Source organism: Aquarana catesbeiana, linkage group LG09 (assembly GCF_042186555.1).
Source record: "Aquarana catesbeiana isolate 2022-GZ linkage group LG09, ASM4218655v1, whole genome shotgun sequence".
NCBI lineage: Eukaryota > Metazoa > Chordata > Amphibia > Anura > Ranidae > Aquarana > Aquarana catesbeiana.
Window position 1 is genome coordinate 179956339 of NC_133332.1, and position 25067 is coordinate 179981405.

Here is a 25067-nt window from a genome sequence, read left to right on the forward strand (position 1 = left end):
GAACAGGAATAGAATTATTACCAAGAACAATATAGAATGAGAGATGCTTGTTAGTAAAATCACAACACCAGTGTCCCAAGTACAATCATTCTCGTGAGTTTTGCTGCCATTTGATTTTGGTGCCCTTGTAGTAAGGGCATAATTCTCAAAGAATCATAGTTTGTTGGTGTATGTGCATTAGAACATCATTGCTTTTCTTTAGGGTGTGTCATCAGTCACAGTTCTTCTGTGAGAATAATCTCAGGAAGTGTTCAAATTTCTAGCATTTACAAGAACTCTTTATATTTTGCATTGGCACTTCTACACTTCCCATTTCCTATAAGCTGTTCTCGAATCTGCATATGTGTATCTTAGGTATATTTATGTGATGTATGCTTATGTGTATACATAGGTAGGCAGTAAAAGGGATTTCAAAGAATGACAACTTTTATTGTGTTCTTAGCTTGTGGTTTATATACAGTGGGGCAAAAAAGTATTTAATCAGCCACCAATTGTGCAAGTTCTCCCACTTAAAAAGATGAGAGATGCCTGTAATTGTCATCATAGGTATACCTCAACTATGAGAGACAAAATGTGGAAACAAATCCAGATAATCACATTGTCTGATTTTTGAAAGAATTTATTTGCAAATTATGGTGGAAAATTAGTATTTGGTCAATATCAAAAGTTCATCTCAATACATACAAAATTTCAGAGGTCAAACGTTTTCTGTAAGTCTTCATAAGCTTGTCACACACTGTTGCTGGTATGTTGGCCCATTCCTCTATGCAGATCTCCTCTAGAGCAGTGATGTTTTGGGGCTGTTGCTGGGCAACGTGGACTTTCAATTCCCTCCAAAGGTTTTCTATGGGGTTGAGATCTGGAGACTGGCTAGGCCACTCCAGGACCTTGAAATGCTTCTTACGAAGCCACTCCTTCATTGGCCGGGTGGTATGTTTGGGATCATTGTCATGCTGAAAAACCCAGCCACATTTCATCTTCAATGCCCTTGCTGATGGGATGAGGTTTGCACTCAAAATCTCACGATACATGGCCCCATTCATTCTTTCATGTACCCGGATCAGTCATCCTGTTCCCTTTGGAGAGAAACAGCCCCAAAGCATGATGTTGCCACCCCCATGCTTCACAGTAGGTATGGTGTTCTTTGGTTGCAACTCAGCATTCTCTCTCCTCCAAACACGACGAGTTGTGTTTCTACCAAACAGTTCTACTTTGGTTTCATCTGACCATATGACATTCTCCCAATCCTCTTCTGGTTCATCCAAATGCTCTCTAGCAAACCTCAGATGGGCCCGGACATGTACTGGCTTAAGCAGGGGGACACGTCTGGCAATGCAGGATCTGAGTCCCTGGCGGCGTAGTGTGTTACTGATGGTAGCCTTTGTTACGTTGCTCCCAGCTCTCTCTGCAGGTCATTCACTAGGTCCCCCCGTGTGGTTCTGGGATTTTTGCTCACCGTTCTTGTGATCATTTTGACCCCACAGGGTGAGATCGTGCGTGGAGCCCCAGATCGAGGGAGATTATCAGTGGTCTTGTATGTCTTCCATTTTCTAAATATTGCTCCCCCAGTTGATTTCTTCACACCAAACTGCTTGCCTATTGCAGATTCAGTCTTCCCAGCCTGGTGCAGGTCTACAATTTTGTTTCTGGTGTCCTTCGACAGCTCTTTGGTCTTCCCCATAGTGGAGTTTGGAGTGTGACTGTTTGAGGTTGTGGACAGGTGTCTTTTATACTGATAACAAGTTCAAACAGGTGCCATTAATACAGGTAATGAGTGGAGGACAGAGGAGCCTCTTAAAGAAGAAGATACAGGTCTGTGAGAGCCAGAAATCTTGCTTGTTTGTAGGTGACCAAATACTTATTTTCCACTATAATTTGCAAATAAATTCTTTCAAAAATCAGACAATGTGATTGTCTGGATTTGTTTCCACATTTTGTCTCTAATAGTTGAGGTATACCTATGATGACAATTACAGGCCTCTCTCATCTTTTTAAGTGGGAGAACTTGCACAATTGGTGGCTGACTAAATACTTTTTTGCCCCACTGTATTTTTAGGACTTCTCAGTAACCCCCTCCCATGTCAGAATAAGCCAAAAGGCAGAGAATCCTTCTAGTTCACAATCAATGTAACTGGTTATTTAGCAATTTATACAGAGTGTATATACAAGAAGAGGGGAGGTGAAGATGTGAGGGCAGTTGTCGAGGCTGACCAACCCACATGGACACCCAAGGAAAATTGAATGGACTTTCTCGGTACTGATAGAATGACAATATTGATTTAGTAAAATATAAATGTTATTTTTATTCTATACTAGTATACAAACAACATTTGGTTAAAAACTGTACCACAGTATGCACCACACATAAACTGACTAATAACAGGTTCCCCCATACATTTCTGTCAAGGTGGGGTATAGATATTCCTCTATCGGTTTCGCAGAATGACCGCTTCTTCAGGAGGATAAAGGGTCTATGAAAGAACAATATATTAAAATCATACAAAAAAGTAGAATAGGCAATAATTACAAGGCAGACTAAATACAATAACATTGATACAAAAGAAGGCCTGCTCACCCGGGCAGACCATAAAACGGCTAGCGGCAAGATCCCATAAATTCCCCCCGCGGCAGACAAGGGGGAGTGCAGAGGACCGTCTCTAAATTGAGGTAATAATGCATAGAATAAATATGAATAGTAAACATATAAATGTTAGGAAATGGGGAGGTGTGATGGTAAAAAAAGGCCACGTTGTTGATAGAGAAAGAGGGGAGGGGGTGGGCAAAGGGGGAAAGAGGGATGAGAAGAGGAAGAAGAGAGGGGGTGGGGGGGAGAAAAGGGAAGGGAAGGAAAAGGGGGAGGGAAAAAAGGGGGGAGGAAATAGCAGGGAGGAGAAAGGGATGAAGGTGAGGGAAGGGGGGAAGGAAAGGGACCGGGAAAGGCGGGAAGGGGGGAAGGAGGAAAAGAGGTGGGGAGGGGGGGAGAAAGGGAAGAAGAAAAGAAGGGGATAGGAGGGAGGGAGGATAGATGAGGAGAGGAAAGAAAAGGGGGTGAGGGAAGAGGGGGCCAGGAATGGGAGGGGGGTAGGGAGGGAATTGGGGGGAGGGGGAGAAAGGAAAGGAGGAACAACAGTGAAAAAGACAGAAAGAAGGGGGGAATGGAAGAAGGGAGAGGAGGGTGAAAAAACAAACAAAGGGGAAAGAAAGGGGGGGATGGTGAAGGAGAGAGGGGAAAGGGGAAGGGGTGGTAAAGGAGAGAGGTGGGGGGAGGGGTTGGGGATTGAGCCAAAAGGTGAGGGGAATGCCAAACACAGTAACTAATATTTGTTTAGTAAACTCACAAAGCTAACATATGTAGTAAAGAAAATTACTGGGGCTGGATGTAATGCAGAGCGGTGGAACTTAGATACAAGGGTGCGTCTTGCTGGGTGGCTATTCAAATGTACAAGAGCCACTGAAATTTGGTGAACACAGGTAGCTGGTAAGTATTGTGTGTCCTTAGGGAAGGCTAGAAGGGAACCAAGAACAAAAACGGACATAGCTGAATATCAGGATGATCCGGTGTAGGAAGAGAGGGGATAGACAATATTGGGCAGACAAGGGTGGAACAAAGGACACTAGATGGAGTGTATAGCTACACACCGTGGATACCTTACCTGGGAAGCCCTCCGTCTATGCATCAGCCCTGCATGGAGAGACGCTGCTGCTCACAGAGCGGTCCCTAAGGACCGCTATAAGAGCTCCCCAACCCTGCAGATGTCAGTGCACGCCGCCGAGGGCGGCGTCTGATGTCAAAAGATCAGTTTACCCGCACTGCGCAGGTGTACAATTCCATGCTACCGCGCAAGTGCATCCCGATGAAGCCTATAGGCCCAGGCGAATCAGGGCAAGCTAGGGTGGCTGGGAACGCCCCCTGCCAGAGAAAACACAAGTCCGCCCAGGGAATCATAAAGGGGATAAATACCGCCAAAACCGCCACCAGGGGGAGCAAGTCCTCTGTACAAGTAATAAGGCAGTTATAGCATTACAAGTTACATAGAATTAGCAATAAATGACATGAAAGAGTAAAGACTGAAAACAAACATCATAAATAGCTAAAGAATCCTGGAGTGATTGAAAACCAGGAGAATTACAATCAGGGAATATAGAGCACCTGGATCGATCTGGGCATTTGGAAAGGTATCGGCATCCTAGGGCAGGAGGCAGGAATATTTGTGACATGTACCTAATATGGATATATTACAAAATAAAATATAACAAATAAATAATAAAGAAATAAAAAATAAAGAAATAAAAATGGGAAATATTTTGGACGGGGGGGAAAGGGGGGGGGGGGCATCTGGGAGACTCACAGGAACGGTTTATAAGAGATCATCTCATTTAAGCCGGGGGGATGGGTGGCATTAAGCCTCTCGATCCAGAGTGTCTCTCTCTGTAGGATTGTTCGATCCTAGTCACTACCCCTAGGGCTTTGTTTAACCACTTCCAGGACAAAAAATTGAATCACAGAAACATCATATCGGTGATAAAGTCCTATATGTCTGCCTATGGTGGTAAGCTTACCGCTATCAGAATAGTAGAGGTGATCTCCTATTCTTTGTCTAAATTGTCGGATGGTCTTACCGACGTAAACGGCATTACACCTACATGTCATCAAGTAGGTAACCCCCTGAGTTCCGCAATCTGCAAAGGTGCGTGAGGATAAAATTTCACCAAAAGCAAATTGTTTTCCTTCCAATACCCATGGGCAGAGGGGACAGTTACCACATCTGTAGGTGCCAGGAGGTTCTAGTTTGAAGGGGTTTGAAGACACATAATGGCTTGAGGTCAAGCGGTCGCGTAATGAACGCGCCCTGCGGAAAACAAGTTCGGGGACAGGTCTCACATGCCTGCCCAAAATGTGGTGTTCAGCAAGTAAGTGCCAATGATTAGATAGGATCTTTTTCAATGTTTTATGGTGGCCCGAATATGTGGTTATGAATCTGACCGACTCGTTGAAAGTTGGTGGAGTGGGACGTTTATACAGTAGAGAGGTTCTGGGCCGCAGTACCCTCTCAGAAGTAACCTATCACGTAGGGCATTGGCCTGGATTCTAAAGTCACTTTAGAGTGCGCAGTTCCTTCTAGGGCGCAAATATTGCGCAAAAGGTATACTGCACACTAGTGGCTTGGGGTGGGCACTAGTTGCAAACAGTAATGTGTTCCCAGCCGTGGGCTTGCAGTATAGCTGGTGCCTAGTGTGCCATCCGATTGTTTGATAATGGACAGATCCAAGAATGGGATCTGGCCATTATCAAAATGAAAGGTGAAATGAAGACTGAAATCATTATTGTTGATGTTCTGGATGAATTTCAAGAGTCTCTCCCTGGTCCCAGCCCACACAACAAACAGATCATCTATAAATCTATACCACAAAAGTATGTCTTCAAGAAAATCTGAAAATGTTTTGTTCGAATGGATGTATCTCTCCCATCCACCTAAATAAAGATTAGCATAAGACGGGGCACATGATGTCCCCATAGCAACTCCTTGGATCTGCAAAAATATCTGATCATTAAAAGTAAAATGATTTTTGGTCAAAATAAAGTACAGGAGTTGAAGTATGAAATCGTTGAGTGGCCAGGTGGTTGTGTCTTGTTCTCCAAGAAAGGATCCAACCATCCAGACACCCTGCTCATGGGGGATGCTCGAGTATAGGGCCTCGACATCAATAGCCACGAGCAGGGCATCCGGAGGGATCTGGATCCCCTCCAGGTGTTATAGGAGGTCTGTAGTGTCCCTGATGTACGAGGGGAGACTCCGCACATGGGGCATGAGGAAGGCCTCCACAAGTTTGCTTGCATTGTCTGTTAAGGAGCCAATCCCAGAGATGATGGGTCTCCCAGGGGGATCTGAACATTCTTGTGAGTCTTGGGGAGGGCATAAAAGGTAGGAACACGAGGGAACTTGGGGACCAGGAACTCTCTCCTTCCCCACCTCCCCTTTCTTTCCACTTTGTTTGTTTTTTCACCCTCCTCTCCCTTCTTCCATTCCCCCTCCTTTCTGTCTTTTTCACTGTTGTTCCTCCTTTCCTTTCTCCCCCTCCCCCCAATTCCCTCCTTACCCCCCTCCCGTTCCTGGCCCCCCTCTTCCCTTCCCCCCCTTTTTCTTTCCTCTCCTCATCTATCCTCCCTCCCTCCTATCCCCTTCTTTTCTTCTTCCCTTTTTCCCCCCCTCCCCCCTCTTTTCCTCCTTCCCCACATCCCGCCTTTCCCGGTCCCTTTCCTTGCCCCCTTCCCTCACCTTCATTCCTTTCTCTTTCCCGCTATTTCCCCCTCCCTTTTCTCCCTCCCCCTTTTCCTTCCCTTCCCTTTTCTCCCCCCCACCCCCTCTCTTCTTCCTCTTCTCATCCCTCTTTCCCCCTTTGCCCACCCCTCTCCCCTCTTTCTCTATCCACAACATGGCCTTTTTTTACCATCACACCTCCCCCATTTCCTAACATTTATATGTTTACTATTCATATTTATTCTATGCATTATTACCTTAATTTAGAGACGGTCCTTTGCACTCCCCCTTGTCCGTCGCGGGGGGAATTTATAGGATCTTGCCGCTAGCCATTTTTTGGTCTACCCGGGTGAGCAGGCCTTCTTTTGTATCAATGTTATTGTATTTAGTCTGCCTTGTAATTGTTGCCTATTCTACTTTTTTGTATGATTTTAATATATTGTTCTTTCATAGACCCTTTATCCTCCTGAAGAAGCGGTCATTCCGCGAAACCGGAAGAGGAATATCTATACCCCACCTTGACAGAAATTTATGGGGAAACCCGTTATTAGTCAGTTTATGTGTGATGTATACTGTGGTACAGTTTTTAACCAAATGTTGTTTGTATACTAGTATAGAATAAAAATAAAATTTATATTTTACTAAATCAATATTGTCATTCTATCAGTACCGAGAAAGTCCATTCAATTTTCCTTGGGTGTCCATGTGGGTTGGTCAGCCTTGGCAACTGCCCTCAAATCTTCGCCTCCCCTCTTCTTGTATGTCAATTTGAATGCTGGTACTTTTTTACGGTATATGAATTAAATGATAGGTGAGGCTATACTCAACATTTGATTACAGAGTGTATATAGAATTCTTTGATTTTTTTCCACTTTGCAAAATTTTCTGTCTATGATATTGACTTAAATACTTAAAGTGTTACTAAACCCACAACAGTAAAATCAGTCTGTATATGCAGAAAAGCGGGCTTGTTATACTCACTGTGGAAGCTAAGGAGTTAATCCTCTGTATTGTGCAAAAAAGCTGCTTGATCCTGTGAGCACAGATCCTCCTCTTCTTCCACTGACTCCAGAACATGTCCGGATAATACAGAGCCTTTGGAGTCTCTGCTAGAGAGGTTTTTTTTTTTCTTGGGAGGGTGCATCTGATCAGCACAGGGCCAAACAGCACTGTCCAGACCAAGGGTCAGAGGTCCTGGATCCTGATAGGGCAGTTCAGTGCAGTGTGAAAACTCCTCCTACGAGCTTTACCAGGAACTGATAGAAGTAGCTATATACTGCTGATGAGAAAAGGTATTTAGCAGTTTATATTTACTAAAATAATTGCAGTTCCATGTTCTGTGTACTGTGGGAGACCAGATATAGTGAATGCAGGGTCCTGGGTTTAGTAACAGTTCAAATATGAAACTGCCAGTGATTTCAGAAACAAAGAACAATTATTGGGGCTCTATATACATAAATATACAGTATATTATTATTAACCAAGGCAGTTACTATATATAACAGTCTCTCTCTCTCTCTCTCGATCGATCGATATATATAAGGTACATTATAAAGTGTTGTAATGTAATACATTTTTTTTTTTTCATATGCAGTATGTAAAGATGAAAATGTCACTAATATACTAGTTTAAGGCCATAACAAAATGCAGGCATACACTAACAAGGACTTTACTGCCTCCCTGCTAAGCAAGGGGCCTCTACAGGTTAAACATACAGATTCATTACCCCCCAGATCGTTTTATGTAGTTCCTTCAGTGATATTTCTTTAAGTAAAAAACGACAGCTCCGAGTCACATTCTGTGCTCTGATGATTGGCCATGCAGAGGTTATGTTCTAATTGCAGCTACAGGGTCAATCAGAGCCAAATGAAACTATTACAGCAGTGACCTCAGATTAATAAGGTTCATATATAAACCCCATTTGAATTCTTTGGCTAAATAAAGATTATTGCCATCTAACTTTTTTTTTTTTTTTTAATTGTCATTTTTAAAAGCTTTGATTAAGGATCTATACATCCTTGCTACTTATAAATGTAATTATCCAAATCTGCATACAAACCCAGCATACTGCATGCACTCCGAAATAGATTTAGCTACATATAGCGATGTGCATTAACAAGGAGCATGGATGATGGGTATGAAGGGGTTGGCTGTGATCAGCATTTTATCAGAATTGGACATATTGGTCATTTAACCCTGTGATTTCCTTGTGTGTTTGTGTATAATATGAATGTCTGTAGCCACACTTGGAGGATCCCAGGGCAGGCAGGCAGGCAGGCACACAGTGTATAGTAGGAGAGGAGAGGAGAATGTAGTCAGCAGTCCATAGTTCATCCCTCCTCCCCCTCCTCCTAGCTCAGCCTCTGTGTCAGCACTAGCGGCAGCAATGAGAGGAGAGGATGGTGTCTGCTCTCAGCACAGCCAGCTCCATGGACATCTGATGGCAGCTTCCAATGCTCTTGCAGCCGAACCGACGTGCGATCCCACCCCTTTCCCCAGCGATCGTGGTACAGTCCTCAGTAGTCGTGGATGGTGAACGCCTGTTTGTAGCCCCGGAGCCTTAGGAGAACGTCTAGCTGGGCTGGAGGAAGGAGAAGATCGCCGGCTAAACCCCTCTACAACTGTCATTGTCAGCCCGCAGCCATCAACTGCCACTGATGTGACAACGAGAAGGCAATTCAAGGTGGATTTATCGCCTGCGGTCAGGCAAGGGCACCAGTGCTAGGCTATGGCAAGACCTGTACAGAGCCAAGACAATCAGCCTGGGGGATCGGGGCTGCTGAAAGTTCCCACTCAATAGGTAGGTTTTCCTGCGGTGTCCCTGGGCTGTGTGTTTAGATTGGAGGTGGACAGGATGGGGAGGACACAGGTAAGACACGTGAGGATAACATGCTCTGCTACTTCTCAATCACATCGCTGGGGATGGAGCGCTCGGCTGCCGGGGGTGAGATGCTGAGATTCAGCACTCTAACAAGTGGACAGCGCACCATTCACAACTGGGGATCCTCCTATGGGAGAGCTAAAGAGCAAGGGGTGTGCAGCCAGCCCATTGATTACTATTATTACTAGTATTACTATTATTACTATCCTCATTTTGTGCCTGGGATGCACGTACATGTATACACACACTCTGAGGTTTGCATAGCTACATATTTCATCTATTTGTCACTGGTGACCAAAAATGATAAGAAAACCATTTCTGTCTAACAGAAATCCTGCTCTCCTCATTTTTTATCTGTAATGTTGTTACCATTTAGTCTTACAAGTTATTTAGTCATATTATATATTAGTTTTGGTGCCTACAGCTTGTTTTCAGTAAGTCTGTTATCAAACTAGCGGTTTGGTGATCTACTGTTTATTAGCGTTCACTAAGGGTGGGGGCTAAACAGCTGAAAATAGGGGAGCCCATCAGTCACATTGTAAGGGAGCACAAACTAAAGTTGTTGAAAGGAAGAGCTTCCAATGCGAAAGGCGAGTGGTCCTAGAAAGCTCACCGTGTGTAAGTAACAGTCAAGTCACATCCAATTAAAATGTCAGTGTTTATGGCACAATGACAAGATTTTAGAAATTGCCATTATGGCTGAAGTGAGACGACCCTAACAAGGGTGCACGATGAGATGTTGTGCGGTGTTTTGGATTAAAAGAAAATTGTGTAAATAAAATCATTTAGTGAGTAAGCCTTGCTGTAATAGAAGAAGGTGTGCTTAACGCTTTCACTACATTGCAGGCCAAAACTACACTGGATATGACAGTCCACTGGCAGGGATATCCCAGAGGAGGAGGCAGCATCCTTTAACCTAAATGCAACTGACTAAATACTTAACCTTGTATCTTATTTCCTAGTCTGCAGTTGTGTTATGACACTTTTTGTCATACAGCCTTTGCCTGTATCACTCTCTTCCTGTAATATATAAATATATATATATATATATATATATATATATATATATACTTATTATTATTATACAGTATTTATTTTGTGCCAACAGTTTTTGCAGCACTTTACAATAAAAGGGGGAACAGTACAATTTACAATACAGTTCAATACAAAAGGAATAGGAGGGCCTTGCTTATGGAGCTTACAATATGTGTGTGTGTGTGTGTATAGTTTAGTTGGTCATAAGCATGATTTCAAGTAAAAACACTTACTACAATGTATGTAACTTGGTAAGGCAGCAGCCCCTTCCTTAAGCAATTACTTCAAATGCAATGCTATGTACTTAGCCAGTGAAAGACTAGGACTCTTATACTGAATCCTGTGATTATTTTAGTATAGCTGTCTTTGCGGGTAGTAAGAATACACTAGCGCCTGTATGTGCTTCAGCAGTCTTAGTTTATCCTTTGAACGTCAACATACTGAACATCTACAGTCTCTCCTTATTTACTTCCTATGATCAGTGGATGTACAGTGTCATCTTTTTTCATAGCATCCTCTTTGAAAGCATTTGTGAAAGTAGGAGCTTTAAACAAATATACAGACACAAATAATATTGGCTGGCACACCTTTTGCAATGCCAACAAGATGTTTTTACATGCAATCATATAGTCTTGAAAATATTGTTCTTAATTATAATCTATTATCTTAGTTTTTAGTCATAACCCCCAATAAAAAGCAGTTTACAGAAGGAAATATAGAAGGTCTGATTATTTGGAATACAGTATATTTACGGTTTGTCCTGAAAGGATTACATTGGAGTCTGTACATTGGAGTCTGCAAGAGTAGAGTGCTGCCTATACATAGAATTCTTTGTTTATACATTTATTTTATTCCTTTGCACCAGCTGTGAGCCTGGAAGAGATTAACTACTTCTTGCCCACCAAATAGCTTAAATACCATGAGAAATCATATATAACGCAGTCAACTCAGACTTCTTCTGGCTTAATGAATCAAAATTTCTGCTCAGGCATCAGTGGACTAAAAAAAAAGATAGATAATATACAGGCAGACTTGGTCAATAGTCATTTTTTCCTTATACTAGCATCCTTTAACGCCTAGAAAGGGTTAATGGCATGTGTAACGCATGCAGTTATAAAGCTTATATAGTTAGTTGGGTTATAGGTCTAGCTGCTACTCAGGCATATTTTAGTTCTAATTTCTTTTAGTTGGTACACAAGTTATCCATGCCAACAGTTTATTATATCTTACATTTTGTTAACACTGTCACTTTTGGGAGGCCATTTAGCCTATAAAGAGCGGTGAGTGTATACAAGGTGCAGAAACCCATAGAAAGGCGTATCTAAAATTCATCTAACTTCTTTAAACTAATGACCGAGAGAGAGAACATCTCACCATGGCTGTTTTTGCTGCCTTATTAACGAATCCCCAGTATGTCTTCAGTTGTCATTCTGATTATAAAACTCAGCTCTTTTAAGAATTCCTAAGCCTTCTCCATACCCAGCATCATCATTACCATAACATTTTTCACACATTGCATTGGAGAATTATGGAAATATTTAGATGCACACTTTTTTTTTTTTACTAATTCTCCTTTGAAACTAGATAATAATGCAAGCTGGCCATAGTCTAACAGTTTGTAATAAATTGCAGCATCATTTTTGCAATCCTAATAAATTCTCAAATTCATGACTGATCAACCGATTATCTGCACTGCTATATTATATTACTAATTTACATAAAATAAGTATTCTATGGTTAAGTGCTTTATGACTTTTGTGCAAGGTAAGCATGTGTATAGTCAGAAATTAAGGTCAGAAATTTGCCTTCTGACATTCCTAGTTACATTTGGACTTATTTAAACATGCTAAAATCAATGTGCAAATCGCTGTAGCCCATAGCAATTAATTGGCAATGAGCTATCAGTTCCCTGATTGTTGTCATTTGATTAACAGTAGAAAATAATTGGCTGTTTTGAGTTCATACACTTTGTAAATTAAAAATATAGCCTGAACTACATTTTTAAATCCCCCTACATGTATTCCAGGTTACTTCAGCTCTGTTGTATAACATATCTAAAACTTTTCATGCAGACAGGGCAATGCACTTACAGTGATGGACATGTTTGACTGATCCATATCAATTCAATAATGACATTCTTTATGGCTTAGTTATCTGCTACAACAATCACCATGTCTATAAGGCAGTTAATATAGATATTATCACGCATCAGGATTCTTTTCTTTGAATAATGAACATGAATAAGAAAACACTTATCAAGCTATATGGGGACAACAAATCTGGAAATCAATACAGGTCTTCCAAGCAATTTCAAAATTAGCAGTAATGACAAAATTGTTCATATAAACATTACCACTGCAGCACCATAGGCTGCAGTGCAGATACAAGCTGCTGCATCTTCTTATGGAGCAACAGAGTGGAAGTGACATACTGATGTGAAAAGAATTCGTCCTTCCATCACGGGGCTTAGTTGCACAAGATTTACGGCAGCAATACCTTGTGAATGGCTGCAACGCTATCAAAGCAGAAGACAGCGTAAATGGTACACAACCAAAAAAACACGACTTTATGTCATTTCCCAGACATAATGAATTTTAAATACCCATATATATATATATACTGCAATCTGCTACTTGGAAAGAAGCAACAGGCAATATATTTGTTAGAACTAAATATTTTTTGTGTTTGTATGGTAGGCTCTTTCATGTATATGAAATTACACTCTAAATATCCATCATAAGCTTTTAATACTATTACATGTAGTAACATTAAATGTAGGAAAATATATATGTAAAATTACATATATTCTGTTGTTAACAGATCAGTCCACCCAAAAATGACATTTCATAGTTGGAGTCAAGTTTTGTCTCTGTCTTGGATAGTTTACCAGCAAAATTTCCTCACCACATTTAATGGTTCTGTTTCTGTCCACCTGGGTGTTTGAAAAGTTCTCTCCTACATTTCAGTACCACCTGTTGCATTCGCCATAATATAAAATAAACAAAAAAATCCATCAGGGATTGGGACCCCCACATTGTGCCCGTAGAAGACAAGCAGTCTTGGAGACTTAAGCGCAGAGCTCTTAGATCTCAGTTTTGGGTGGACTGGCCTTCTGAGATGGTAATAAACTGTATAAATAAATCTCCTTGTGCTGACTATTTTTGTATTTGTTTCAATAATAGCACCACTAATGTGCAGATTAGACCTCAATGATTCCTGATATGTTTCTTACACTGGGGTAATTGGCAGGAGAAGTATTTAGTCTGGGTGAAGCTAATAAAAATTTGTCTTAAACATCTAATCATATGCAGACGAAGTTCCAATTGTGTCTCATGCACATGATTGGACATTGCCAGTGAGCACAATTCACTTCTCCAAAGTTGAAAATGATTTAATAAGCCCATTTCCCATCCTATACACAATATCACTTTGACTGACAGTGTGACTCACGAGCAAGAGCTCAAAGTCAGGAGCAGGGAGCTCTTTTTGTAAGTAATAGGGCATAGCCAGCATCTGTTTAACATGAGGATAGGTTAAGCCCTAAGTGATGTATATTTTTAATGAGCCCATGTTCCTAAACCTAACATAATAGGTTAACCCTATTATGGTTCACTTTAAGATTCTTGTCTCATTACAAGGATTTACTGGACTAGGAGCTTTAGTAATGCTTATTAAATGGATTAATGTGGATGATGCCTTGTTTATTAAAACACAAATAACTTTGTTGTTTTATAGCCATTCTTTTGTATTTTGGTTCAGACTGGTGAGTATTTGAACACACGTGTCCTCACGGGTGACATGCCTTTAATTGTTAAAGTGACAGGGTGCCCATAAACATTACCATTTTTTGTTCTTGACAGAGATGGCATTTTCCTAACATTATAATGGGGTTATATTATGTATTGCAAGTAACGATTTGCAGAGTTCTTTTTGAAATGGGCAGGGTTAGCACACATACGCTTGGCATATTTATGAAAATGAGCACATCAATATGTCAAAACATTTCATTCTGTTTGCTGATCATGTTTTAAAGTAAAAATGTTTTATATTAGAAATGTATCTTTTATTGTGAAATGCACATATTTTTAGGTGCACAGAATAGATCTGAAAAAGCCTTGATCGTCTGGTGCACTAACAGAAAACAGAATCCAATTTGTACAGTTTTAGAGAGTATTTCACAATGTCAAAATAATCTGGTTGCAAAACATAAGTTTTCAGCATGACAATGTAAAAAGCAGCCCACACATGTCAAGTGAAATGTCATCATGCAGTTGTCCTGAAAGAGAAACTGGTTATCTAAATTTGTACTGAATGCAAAATCACTATTTATTATAAGGCTGGAAGCTAGGCTATGGTTTTAAAACAAGCTGCAGATGGAGCTGCTGCGTGTCTGCAAAAAATGTATTAAAGGCTTTGAAAGGAAATGGCTGGGGGTGAATTTCTTATGTTTATTAGACAAAAAGACTAACTTTCTTAAAGGGAATCTGTAATGAAGCAAAATACATGTGTGTGTGTGTGTCTGTGTGAAAAGTCTCAGATTAATGCCAATCGTTTTTAGTGTATCTGCTACTATTTTACATGACCCCTCACTCTTACAGACATTAAATTGGACATACATTTGAAAATGGCTTTAAATCAACTGTGTTGCCTAAATTAACTAGGAGATAAAAAATGCACAATATACCTACCTGTGACCCAGGCAGCCTAATGCTGCAGCTGGTAAGACAACAATGTGAGAAGAAAATGTGTTGATTGGCTGCTCATGTAGAGACAGTCAATTAATGAGTCTGCCTCTCATTTTTTGACCCATTAACATAGTCATTAGGCAGGAAGTTTAGAGTCAAAAGTAAGTATTTTGTATGCTATTTTTAGCTTTTACAGAATCTAGGAAACATGAGAGGGCCACCAATTCCTATTCATTTCCTATTGCAGGAAAGATACATCAAGGTTGATTTACCAAAGGTGAATAGGTCGCTTGCTTTGCAAGAGAATTTGGGCCAGAGCTTGATGAATAAGATAATGATTTTCATCATCCAATCATGTGCAAGAAAAAAATGCTGTGGCCATGCATAGTTTGGGCTGCCGCTCTAGACATGCATCCAAAGGGTCCAGTAACTCCTACTCTCAGATACAGGCAGAAGAAAGAGCTTGTTCCTGCGGTAAAGGAAATCCTGGTGAGAAAACATCCAACCGCCACCCACCAACTCAGCCTGAGTGTAAACTCCCTTGCAAAGTGTTTGTTAATTCAACCCAATTGAGTTGAATTATTCAATACATCCAAGAATGTAAAAGGAGAACCAAATGGAGCTCATAGAAGAAGACACTTAAGCTTCATTGTTTAAATCCATGCATTTCTTTAGCCATTACTAAGGCTGGCCATACACGGTTCGAACCTCGGCCGATTATCTTGTGATTATCTCTAAGGGCTGCTATAGTCACTAGCGATAATCACTGTCTTCTCCCGGCAGGGATGGCTTCCCCCACCTGCCCCACTGGGAGAAGACATTTGTTGATTTCCCTTTCAAAACTACCTGTGTTGATAGGGGAACTGTGCAAATTTCTTTCCTTGCACCGTGTGTTGCCTGCCTAAGGGTAATAAACCTTAGTTTAAACCTTAATACCTTTAGAAGATGTCTTGGCAAAGGTTGCCTTGCGGAGGCCTGGCTCAAACTACACTACCATATCGATGTACAAAAAGATGACATATACAGCAGATGGTTCTTCGAGTGATTATAGTGGTATAACAAGGCTTGGAAACACTAGAGTTAAAGTTTAATGTATGTTTAAATGTACTTTTAATTTATTTTAAGTTAGAATCATATGAGTGGTAAGATCATGAACTGAAACAATGGGTTGATTTTTTTTCCCCTTCTTCATTTTACCTTTTCTGAAACGTGAATAAATTATTAAAACCATTAAACTTATTTGCTGCAAGTTCATATGAGCAGAATAATGTAATATAATAGAGGGAAACCTGAAACCTGCAGCCTTAAAAGGCAAAATCATTGTGCAGCTGGTCAACATCTGTGTGGGACAAGTCCAGTATATTTACATAGTTAGGTTGAAAAAGGACACAAGTCTATCCCATATACACAATCTTATACTTACAGTTGATCCAGAGGAAGGCAAAAAAAAACAGCAAAGCACAATCCAATTCACTACAGCAGGGGAAAAAATCATTTCTGATCCCCCGAGAGGCAATCGGATATTACCTGGATTAGCTTAACCTATTAATGTTAGTATCCCATTATATTATGTACAGTTAGAGAAACCTATTACGCATGCCTTGCATTTTAAGGGGGAACCTGTGGTTTTTTTTGTGCATTGCCTTATTAATGTGAAGTTCCCCCTAAAATTCATACCAGATCATTAGTCAGAGATGAAATCTGGGTGGGTGAGTAGAAGGTGCATGCCCCTGCTTCATAAACTACACTAGGCCACAGGAAAAACCTCCCACCCTGGAAGGCACCTTGACTTCATGTTAAAGGGGCTAATGGCCTCTTCCCCATATCCAGTTCCCAGAAGGATGTGGGGTTAGTAGGGGGCACTTATAAGAATCAAAAAGTCCCTTTAAGTACAAGGGGTCCCCCAGATACCCACCCTCCTAGGGGTTTGAGTATGAAGTACATTAATACCCCTTTTTACCCATTCAAAAAACAATGTCAAAAGTAAATAAAGACAAATCTTACTGTTCAATCTAACTGTTCCATAACTTTATGTGCAGCTTTAAGGCATCTTCTAAGCATGTTATTTAGAGGATTAATGTATTATCAACGTTGTTCTTTAAACTACACAAAAAAATCCTCTCCCTATTAGACAGTATTTTTTTTTAATCTTACTGTTCAATCTAACTGTTCCATAACTTTATGTGCAGCTTTAAGGCATCTTCTAAGCATGTTATTTAGATGATTAATGTATTATTAATGTTGTTCTTTAAGCTACATAAAAAATCCTCTCCCTATTAGACAGTATTTTTTTTTATTTTGTTCTCATCGGTACAGGTGAACACAGCTCCCAGAGCAGTGCTCAACTACTTATGTCCTTTTTAGCAATATCTTGCACATTATCCTTGAACAAGGGCAGAAATGTATGTAATTTTTTCCCCCATAGACTTGAGTAGGGCTTATGGCTATGCTTGGGGTTTGCAGACTTTCTGATGGGTTCACCGTACCTCTTACTATTCGAGCTTTGTTTCGTTCACTCATCCCTAGTATACATCAATCCTATAAGTCACTGACAGTCTTTATATTCTTTACTTTTAGGATATATGCAAATTGATTAGGTTATGGTGAACAGATTAAACCTAACTCCAAAGTATTTTTTTTTCTTTTGTTTTGGACAAAGTGGGAATAAGATAGAACCTCTGTCAGGTTTTTGTTTGCGGTGTTCCCATTGGTAATTTCTTGTGATAATTGTCTTGTCTAGGGGAATACCTGAAGAATGCTGTAAACTGCAGGAGTGTAAGTAACAGAAATTAGATAAAATATATGTAGTGGTGACATAAAATAAGGGAATTTTGTGAACAGAACTGAAGAAAAAGATTATTGTGATGGGGTAGTGACTATAAGCAGAACTATTTAAGATACATTATTTAGCTAAAAGGGGAATTATTGTACAGCATACCCATATAATTATTGAAGATGTAACATTTTGGTAGGGCTTTTATGGGCCTTGAAAATATAATAAATTATAATAAAGTCAAGTACTAGACAACTGATTGTTAAACATGGTCTATCCAAATGCAAATTTGCAATAATAGAGTTTTAAAAGAAAGGTACATTTCCATGAATTTGTCCATAAAGTGAAAATGTTTTTTATTAAAAGTATGAGGAAAACAGATAAGCATATTTAGAGTTATCAAATATTTTGTGAATAATGTTTCTAATGGAATTCAGTAAGTCACAGTGATAAAACTTTCAGCATAAATCACAATCTTAAGATCTCAGTTTTCTGTCTCTCATATGTCCTGCTTTACAGTTATACTTCATGTGCACCGTTAACTTTTTTAAAACCATGTTTGCAGATTTTGGGCAAAATTTAAAATGGATTTCTCAAATGTTTTTCACTTATTACAATGCTGGAACTGTTCATGTAATTTAAGCAGATAGACCCTACCACTTCCCTCCATTTAAGAAAATGGAATTTCTTTTTGCAGTTCCTTACAATAAAAGTATGGCTCTTCAAACACATGTACTTGCATTTTCTAATCAAGAGATATTTAGAATTTTGCTAGAGATAGATCCACAATCTGCCCTGGACTGAAATGTGCCCATGATAAGAGCAGTCCCGAAGTAAAGGCATCACAAATATATATGTTAGTCTTCAGATACTTTTTGGGTGACCTTTGATTCTAAGCCCTGATTGTACAAAGGGCTTTCATTTTAAATCCTGCCATTTATAATTCATCTGCCAAATGCTAGAGCCCCTACTGCCCACTGATGCTCTGGCATTTGATGGTAGAATAATGAGGTCTGTGGCTTAGTGCTTTGTGGCTTACTGGATGAAAAGTGGGCTTAATTTCTACATGAAGAGCAGTTGAGGCCCTATGTACGCTTGTGTCTAGGATCCAAGGGGCACCACATGATCATAACTCACATGAATGCATTAACACAGACTAACACTGACACACTGTCTTTTTAGGTCAGATCAGGTTCAGCATTGGAAAAGCGTTTGTATTGTATAGGAATGTGAATATGTGTACCACCAAATATAAGTATATTCAGTCACATGTATATACCTCTGTTACTTAACTGGGCTTGTTATTAAGTGCCAGGAGCAAATCGCCAAATTAAAATGCAGTAATCCAAAGCCATGCTAGCAGAGCCTGGATTCTGATTGGCTTCTACATGCAGTGCTTTATTATTATTATTATACAGGATTTATATAGCGCCAACAGTTTACGCAACGCTTTACAATATAAAAGGGGGACAATACAGTTATAATACAATAAGATACAAGAGGATTAGGAGGGCCCTGCTCAGAAGAGCTTACAATCTAATAGATTTGTATTATCCAACTTGCTTCTTACATTAACTGTTCCCTGATTACACGGTGCTTCAGATTAAATGATTTGCCAATCTTTAAAAGTACCCAGCATTACCTATTCAAAGCCTTACTGTAATACTAAAACTATTTAGAGAGGTATACTAAACCAGAAATATGAAAAGGCAACTGGGCATTAACTGGACAACTAAACATTAAAAAAAAAATAGCAATTTTATCAGATGTCATAACACCAGCAATAATGCTGCTAATGCATAGCAAGCTATATACAATCAATTAACATTATTTATCCAATTTTAAGTTACTAAAAGGTTATAACCTTTAAACCTTTTAAAGTCCTTGAAAGTGGGTAATATAAAAATTAGCTGGAATATTTGCCAATGACATTTATTTTTGCAATCACCAGTTTAACTCGGTTGTGATTAAGACACTTCTACTTCAGAAAAAGTGAGACACTAATTATTTCTCTAGAGATGAAAACTAAGAAATCATTTCTAGTTTAGAGAATCTGAACTTGTAAGGTTCTGATTAATATGCCAGTGGTCTATGTACATTTCACTTAATTTGATTCAGCAAAAAACTACTTCAATTTGCATAACATAACAGATAACTTTAGACACTTTTTAGCATGTAGACCAATAAACAGCAAGTTCAGCAACATGACAGGAAAAGATAATTAACTGTCACATGCTGTACAGAGTTCCATTCTGTGCACACTGGCAACAGATGTGGTCCTTAATTTTAGTTTTTATTGAAATTTTAATCATCTTGAGTCTTGTAGTGTGTTAAGCATCTTAATCTTACAAACATAACAGCAATAGTTGATATATTGAACGCCACTTGGGCTGTGTTAATGTTCAAATATACATATGCTTATTCAGGAAGACAACGGATAATGTACAGGATAACATGCAGTAACTCATAGAATAAATAATCTTTCATTGATCTGGTTACATAAAACTACAATATTTTAATAAACATAAACACCCAGCGGCATTCTTTTGTGAGCCACTGCTTTGCTGCTGCACACCAGGCCCCATGCTTCCATCTTACTTTCCTATGTCATTGGCAGCCAGCTGCCTTTTCTGGATTCTTGCAGCCAGCCCCTTGATAACGCAGCTCTGGGTCTGTTCGCTTGCAGCAGCTGTGTGGAAGTCAACGCCTACCTTGGTTATGCGATATGGATATCCCTGGAGGAATCAGTAGCAGGGCTTACATTACTATTGCCTAGCAAGAATGGAGGCAGGAGGCAAAGGGACTGTGAAATAATTAAATCAAAGTATATAAACACACAAAGAGTGGCAACATTATTAGGATGCGTGGGAGGGAGGGGTGGGGGGATCATGAAAATAGATATTTTTATGTGAAGGTCTCCTTTAGGCTAGTGTAAATTGTATAAGAACCAAATTCTCTGTTATGACCTTGAGAATGAATTAGCAATTGCAGTTACACAGGTCAGTGAGGGTATGTTTTAAATCAATTTAACTGTTTGTTAAAAGTGCTGTAGTCTGGGAGGTATGTTTTAACTGCTTCAGCCCCGGAAGATTTTCTCCCCTTCCTGACCAGAGCACTTTTTACAATTTGGCACTGTGTCGCTTTAACTGACAATTGCACAATCGTTCAATGCTCTACCCAAACTAAATTTGCGTCTTTTTTTCCCCACAAATAGAGCTTTCTTTTGGTGGTATTTGATCACCTCTGCAGCTTTTATTTTATGTGTTATAAACAAAAAAAGAGCAACAATTTTGAAAAAAAAAACAATATTTTTTTACTTTTTGCTATAATAAATATCCCCCAATTTAAAAAAAAAAAAAAAAAACGAATTTCTTTATCAGTTTTGGCCAATATATATTCTTCTACATATTTTTGGTAAAAAAATCACAATAAGTGTATATTGATTGGTTTGCGCAAACATTATAGCATCTACAAACTATGGGAAAGATTTATGGCATTTTTATGGCATTTTTAAATTTTTTATTTTACTAATAATGGCGGTGATCAGCGATTTTTAGCAGACAGTTATACAGTGATCAGTGCTATAAATATGCACTGATTACTGTGTAAATGTTACTAGCAGGGAAGGGGTTAACACTAGGGGGCGATCAAGGGGTTAACTATGTGTTCTCTCAGTGTGTTCTAACTGTGTGGGCATGGGAGTGACAAGGAGAGGAGACATATCCTTTTTCGTACTTAGTAGCAACAAACGATATGTTTCCTCTTCCCTGACAGCACAAGGATTTGTGCGTTTACACACACAAATCCCCATGCTGGTGCTCATGTAGACAATCACGTGTGGCCTGCGGTGATCGTGCCCACCGGCCATGCGCATGGGGTCCCCCGCCGTGCAATGGGCGCGTGCGTGCCTCCGGCGGCGATCGTGCGTCCTCTGGTGGCCGAAAATCGGAAGGACGTACCCATACAGGGTTTCGCCCAGGGGAGCCATTCTGCCGTAGTATATTTGCGTCAGCCGGTTGGGAAGCGGTTAAACAAAAAAACACAACTATTTGTAATGTATCATTATTCTTGCAGCCTAGAAAAACTAAATGAGAGACTGCACATTATTTAAAGATGTGTGTCCCCTCTCTGTGTTGTAGAGGTCTCAACAGCCAATAAAGAGAGAACTGGATGAGAGAGGAGACTTGTGGCCTCATCAGCCTAATGAAAAATCTGTCTCCTGCCCTTAATGTCTAGATTCTGCACTTAAAATTGTGATATGCCATATATGATATGCCATGCCATACCTACTATAGGGCTTAATAAGAGGCTTTTTAATATAGTACATGGCAGAGATAAAGGGGAAGCTTGTATCCACATAATTAACCATTCCATACATTTCCTCATCATAAACAGAAATCTCATATAGGCTTATTTAGACGTGAAAATATACTAAGCCAGATAACAACTATATATGCTGTAAGCGTAGGCATAGAGCTAAAGTTGGAGAAAGAGAAATAGATAAAGATGGAAATCCACTTTGTCTCTCATTTACTCCATTTTCTTGTTTACAGAATAAAGGTTGAAAATATTTCTCAATCTCCTTCAGGGACATTTCTCAATCGCCTCCACCCAGACCCTTTTAGCAGAGAAATTTACATTTATCAAATATGTATCCACTGTGTATTGCTGATGTGGTAATTATGTATCTTAGACTCTCAGAAAATATTTGGATTTCTCAGAAATGATCTTAGTCATGTCCAGTATCAAGCAAGGGTGGGCTGATATTTTTTAACATATACAAGGGTATATATAAAAGCTTTGTATATTATTATCAGGAGTATGTCTTAATACATATTACTAGAACCTGCAGTGTATTCTTGTACATGCAAAATAAATATGCTTTTTTCTTTTCAATTACGCGGACTTCATCAATTTTTGTTTAAAGATAATAGAAAGTCATTGTTTGATAGGATCAAAAAAGGGCACTGTGTGTTTACAGCCTTTAGTGATGGAAATCAAGCCTTGCATGTAAGAGTCATGTCTCTGGCATCCCCCCTTCTTCTAAGACCAATTTTGAATGTCACTTACACTAAAATATGCTATTGTGGCCTGATCCATAGTTACATAGTTACATAGTTACATAGTAGGTGAGGTTGAAAAAAGACACGAGTCCATCAAGTCCAACCTATGTGTGTGATTATGTGTCAGTATTACATTGTATATCCTTGTATGTTGCGGTCATTCAGGTGATTATCTAATAGTTTCTTGAAGCTCTCAATGTTCCCCGCTGAGACCACCGCCTGTGGAAGGGAATTCCACATCCTTGCCGCTCTTACAGTAAAGAACCCTCTACGTAGTTTAAGGTTAAACCTCTTTTCTTCTAATTGTAATGAGTGGCCACGAGTCTTATTAAACTCTCTTCTGCGAAAAAGTTTTATCCCTATTGTGGGGTCACCAATACAGTATTTGTAAATTGAAATCATATCCCCTCTCAAGCGTCTCTTCTCCAGAGAGAATAAGTTCAGTGCTCGCAACCTTTCCTCATAACTAAGATCCTCCAGACCCTTTATTAGCTTTGTTGCCCTTCTTTGTACTCGCTCCATTTCCAGTACATCCTTCCTGAGGACTGGTGCCCAGAACTGGACAGCATACTCCAGGTGCGGCCGGACCAGAGCCTTGTAGAGTGGGAGAATTATCATTTTATCTCTTGCGTTGATCCCCCTTTTAATACATGCCAATATTCTGTTTGCTTTGTTAGCAGCAGCTTGGCATTGCATGCCATTGCTGAGCCTATCATCTACTAGGACCCCCAGGTCCTTTTCCATCCTAGATTCCCCCAGAGGTTCTCCCCCCAGTGTATAGATTGCATTTATATTTTTGCCACCCAAATGCATTATTTTACATTTTTCTACATTGAACCTCATTTGCCATGTAGTCGCCCACCCCATTAATTTGTTCAGGTCTTTTTGCAAGGTTTCCACATCCTGCGGAGAAGTTATTGCCCTGCTTAGCTTAGTATCATCTGCAAATACAGAGATTGAACTGTTTATCCCATCCTCCAGGTCATTTATAAACAAATTAAATAGGATTGGTCCCAGCACAGAACCCTGGGGAACCCCACTACCCACCCCTGACCATTCTGAGTACTCCCCATTTATTACCACCCTCTGAACTCGCCCTTGTAGCCAGTTTTCAATCCATGTACTCATCCCTTATAAGTTTTTATATTTTATTATATGAGTACATCTCTATGTAATAACAATTGTAGAGTAAGTTTCAAGTGTTACTTGCTGGTAGTTTAAGTACCATGTCAGGTGGCTGATTGTGACATTTTGCCAATGGCAGAATTATTGAGATTTAGCCTAGAAAAAAAAATGTAAAATAAGGGATGTGGTGTCTTTACACTTTATCTGGGGACTGTCCATTATAAATTGAAATTTAACCTACTTAATTACTAGTGGAAATCACTCATTGTTGTTCCAAATGCAGCTGAATCTCATTCGCTAGTATGGTAGCAGTAACATATTTCTGATTTGGGTAACAAGAGAGAGATTACATAGAATGTGAGCTGAATGTTAATAAGGTGTTGCCAACAACAGAAAAGCCCATGTGATAGTAATGTTTAAAAAGCAATTAAAACAAATCTAAATGCTCATCATTTATTTGTAAAATTTTGATCTATATATATGGATGTTTAAAGCAAACACAAATTTGCCTTGTCTCATTTAACACTTAATAAACTAGAACCATATCCTTATGGGGTATATGAAACTGACTACCAACCAAAGCGCAGTCATATAAAGCTATTATTATACTTGCATTTATGTGCAGTTACATATAAACAGTATTAAATGAGAACATTTTGCTACAACCACAAGTTTCCCTTTCTTAGAAATATGTACAGACTTTGTTTGCAAAAAAAATATTTATGCAAATAATTCAGTTGAAATACTGCAACAGTACAATGATTTATAGTCATGCAGAATTAATTTCACTACTTGCGATAGCTCCCAGCTTTATTTCACCTTCATCAAAGAATTTCACCAGCCCTATCATGCAGTTATGGTGATAAAATATAGATAAAAGGTGCTGCAATTGTAAGCTTTGACTGGCTTGTCAGTGATCCAAGAAAAGGAAAAAAAAAACTTATATAAACACAGTCAGTCCTATTTTTCTATGTATGGAGTACTTCATTGATTACTTACATGTATTCGCAGGTCTACTTGATTACTTGTCAGTCAGCTAAGCCAGAGTTTCAATCCACCAATAGTTACCCTGGGGAGCCTTGCATTGAGTATGACTGACAGATCCCTGTCAAAAAAAGTCCTCCAGTGCTTCCTGCTGGCTGAATAGGCTAAACCCCCCATCAAACCCTTCTTTAATAGTGCTGCGGAAAAGTACAGTTTCTCAGTTCTACAATAAACAGCAGTCAGGGATGACAAAACATTACT

General features: G+C 39.5%; 1 protein-coding gene across 9 annotated transcripts in view; it reads left to right on the forward strand.

The window, feature by feature from the left end:
- The first annotated feature begins 8560 nt into the window (after window positions 1-8560).
- TENM1 (teneurin transmembrane protein 1) overlaps window positions 8561-25067 on the forward strand; it is a 1380190-nt gene continuing 1363683 nt past the window's right edge. For 4 of the 9 annotated variants that reach the window (XM_073599411.1, XM_073599412.1, XM_073599414.1 and 1 more), the window contains exon 1: window positions 8563-9060. The gene's annotated coding sequence lies outside the window, so the exon portion shown is untranslated. Of the gene's footprint in view, window positions 9061-25067 lie in introns of all 9 variants that reach the window. The other 5 variants (XM_073599407.1, XM_073599406.1, XM_073599410.1 and 2 more) reach the window with 3 other exon arrangements.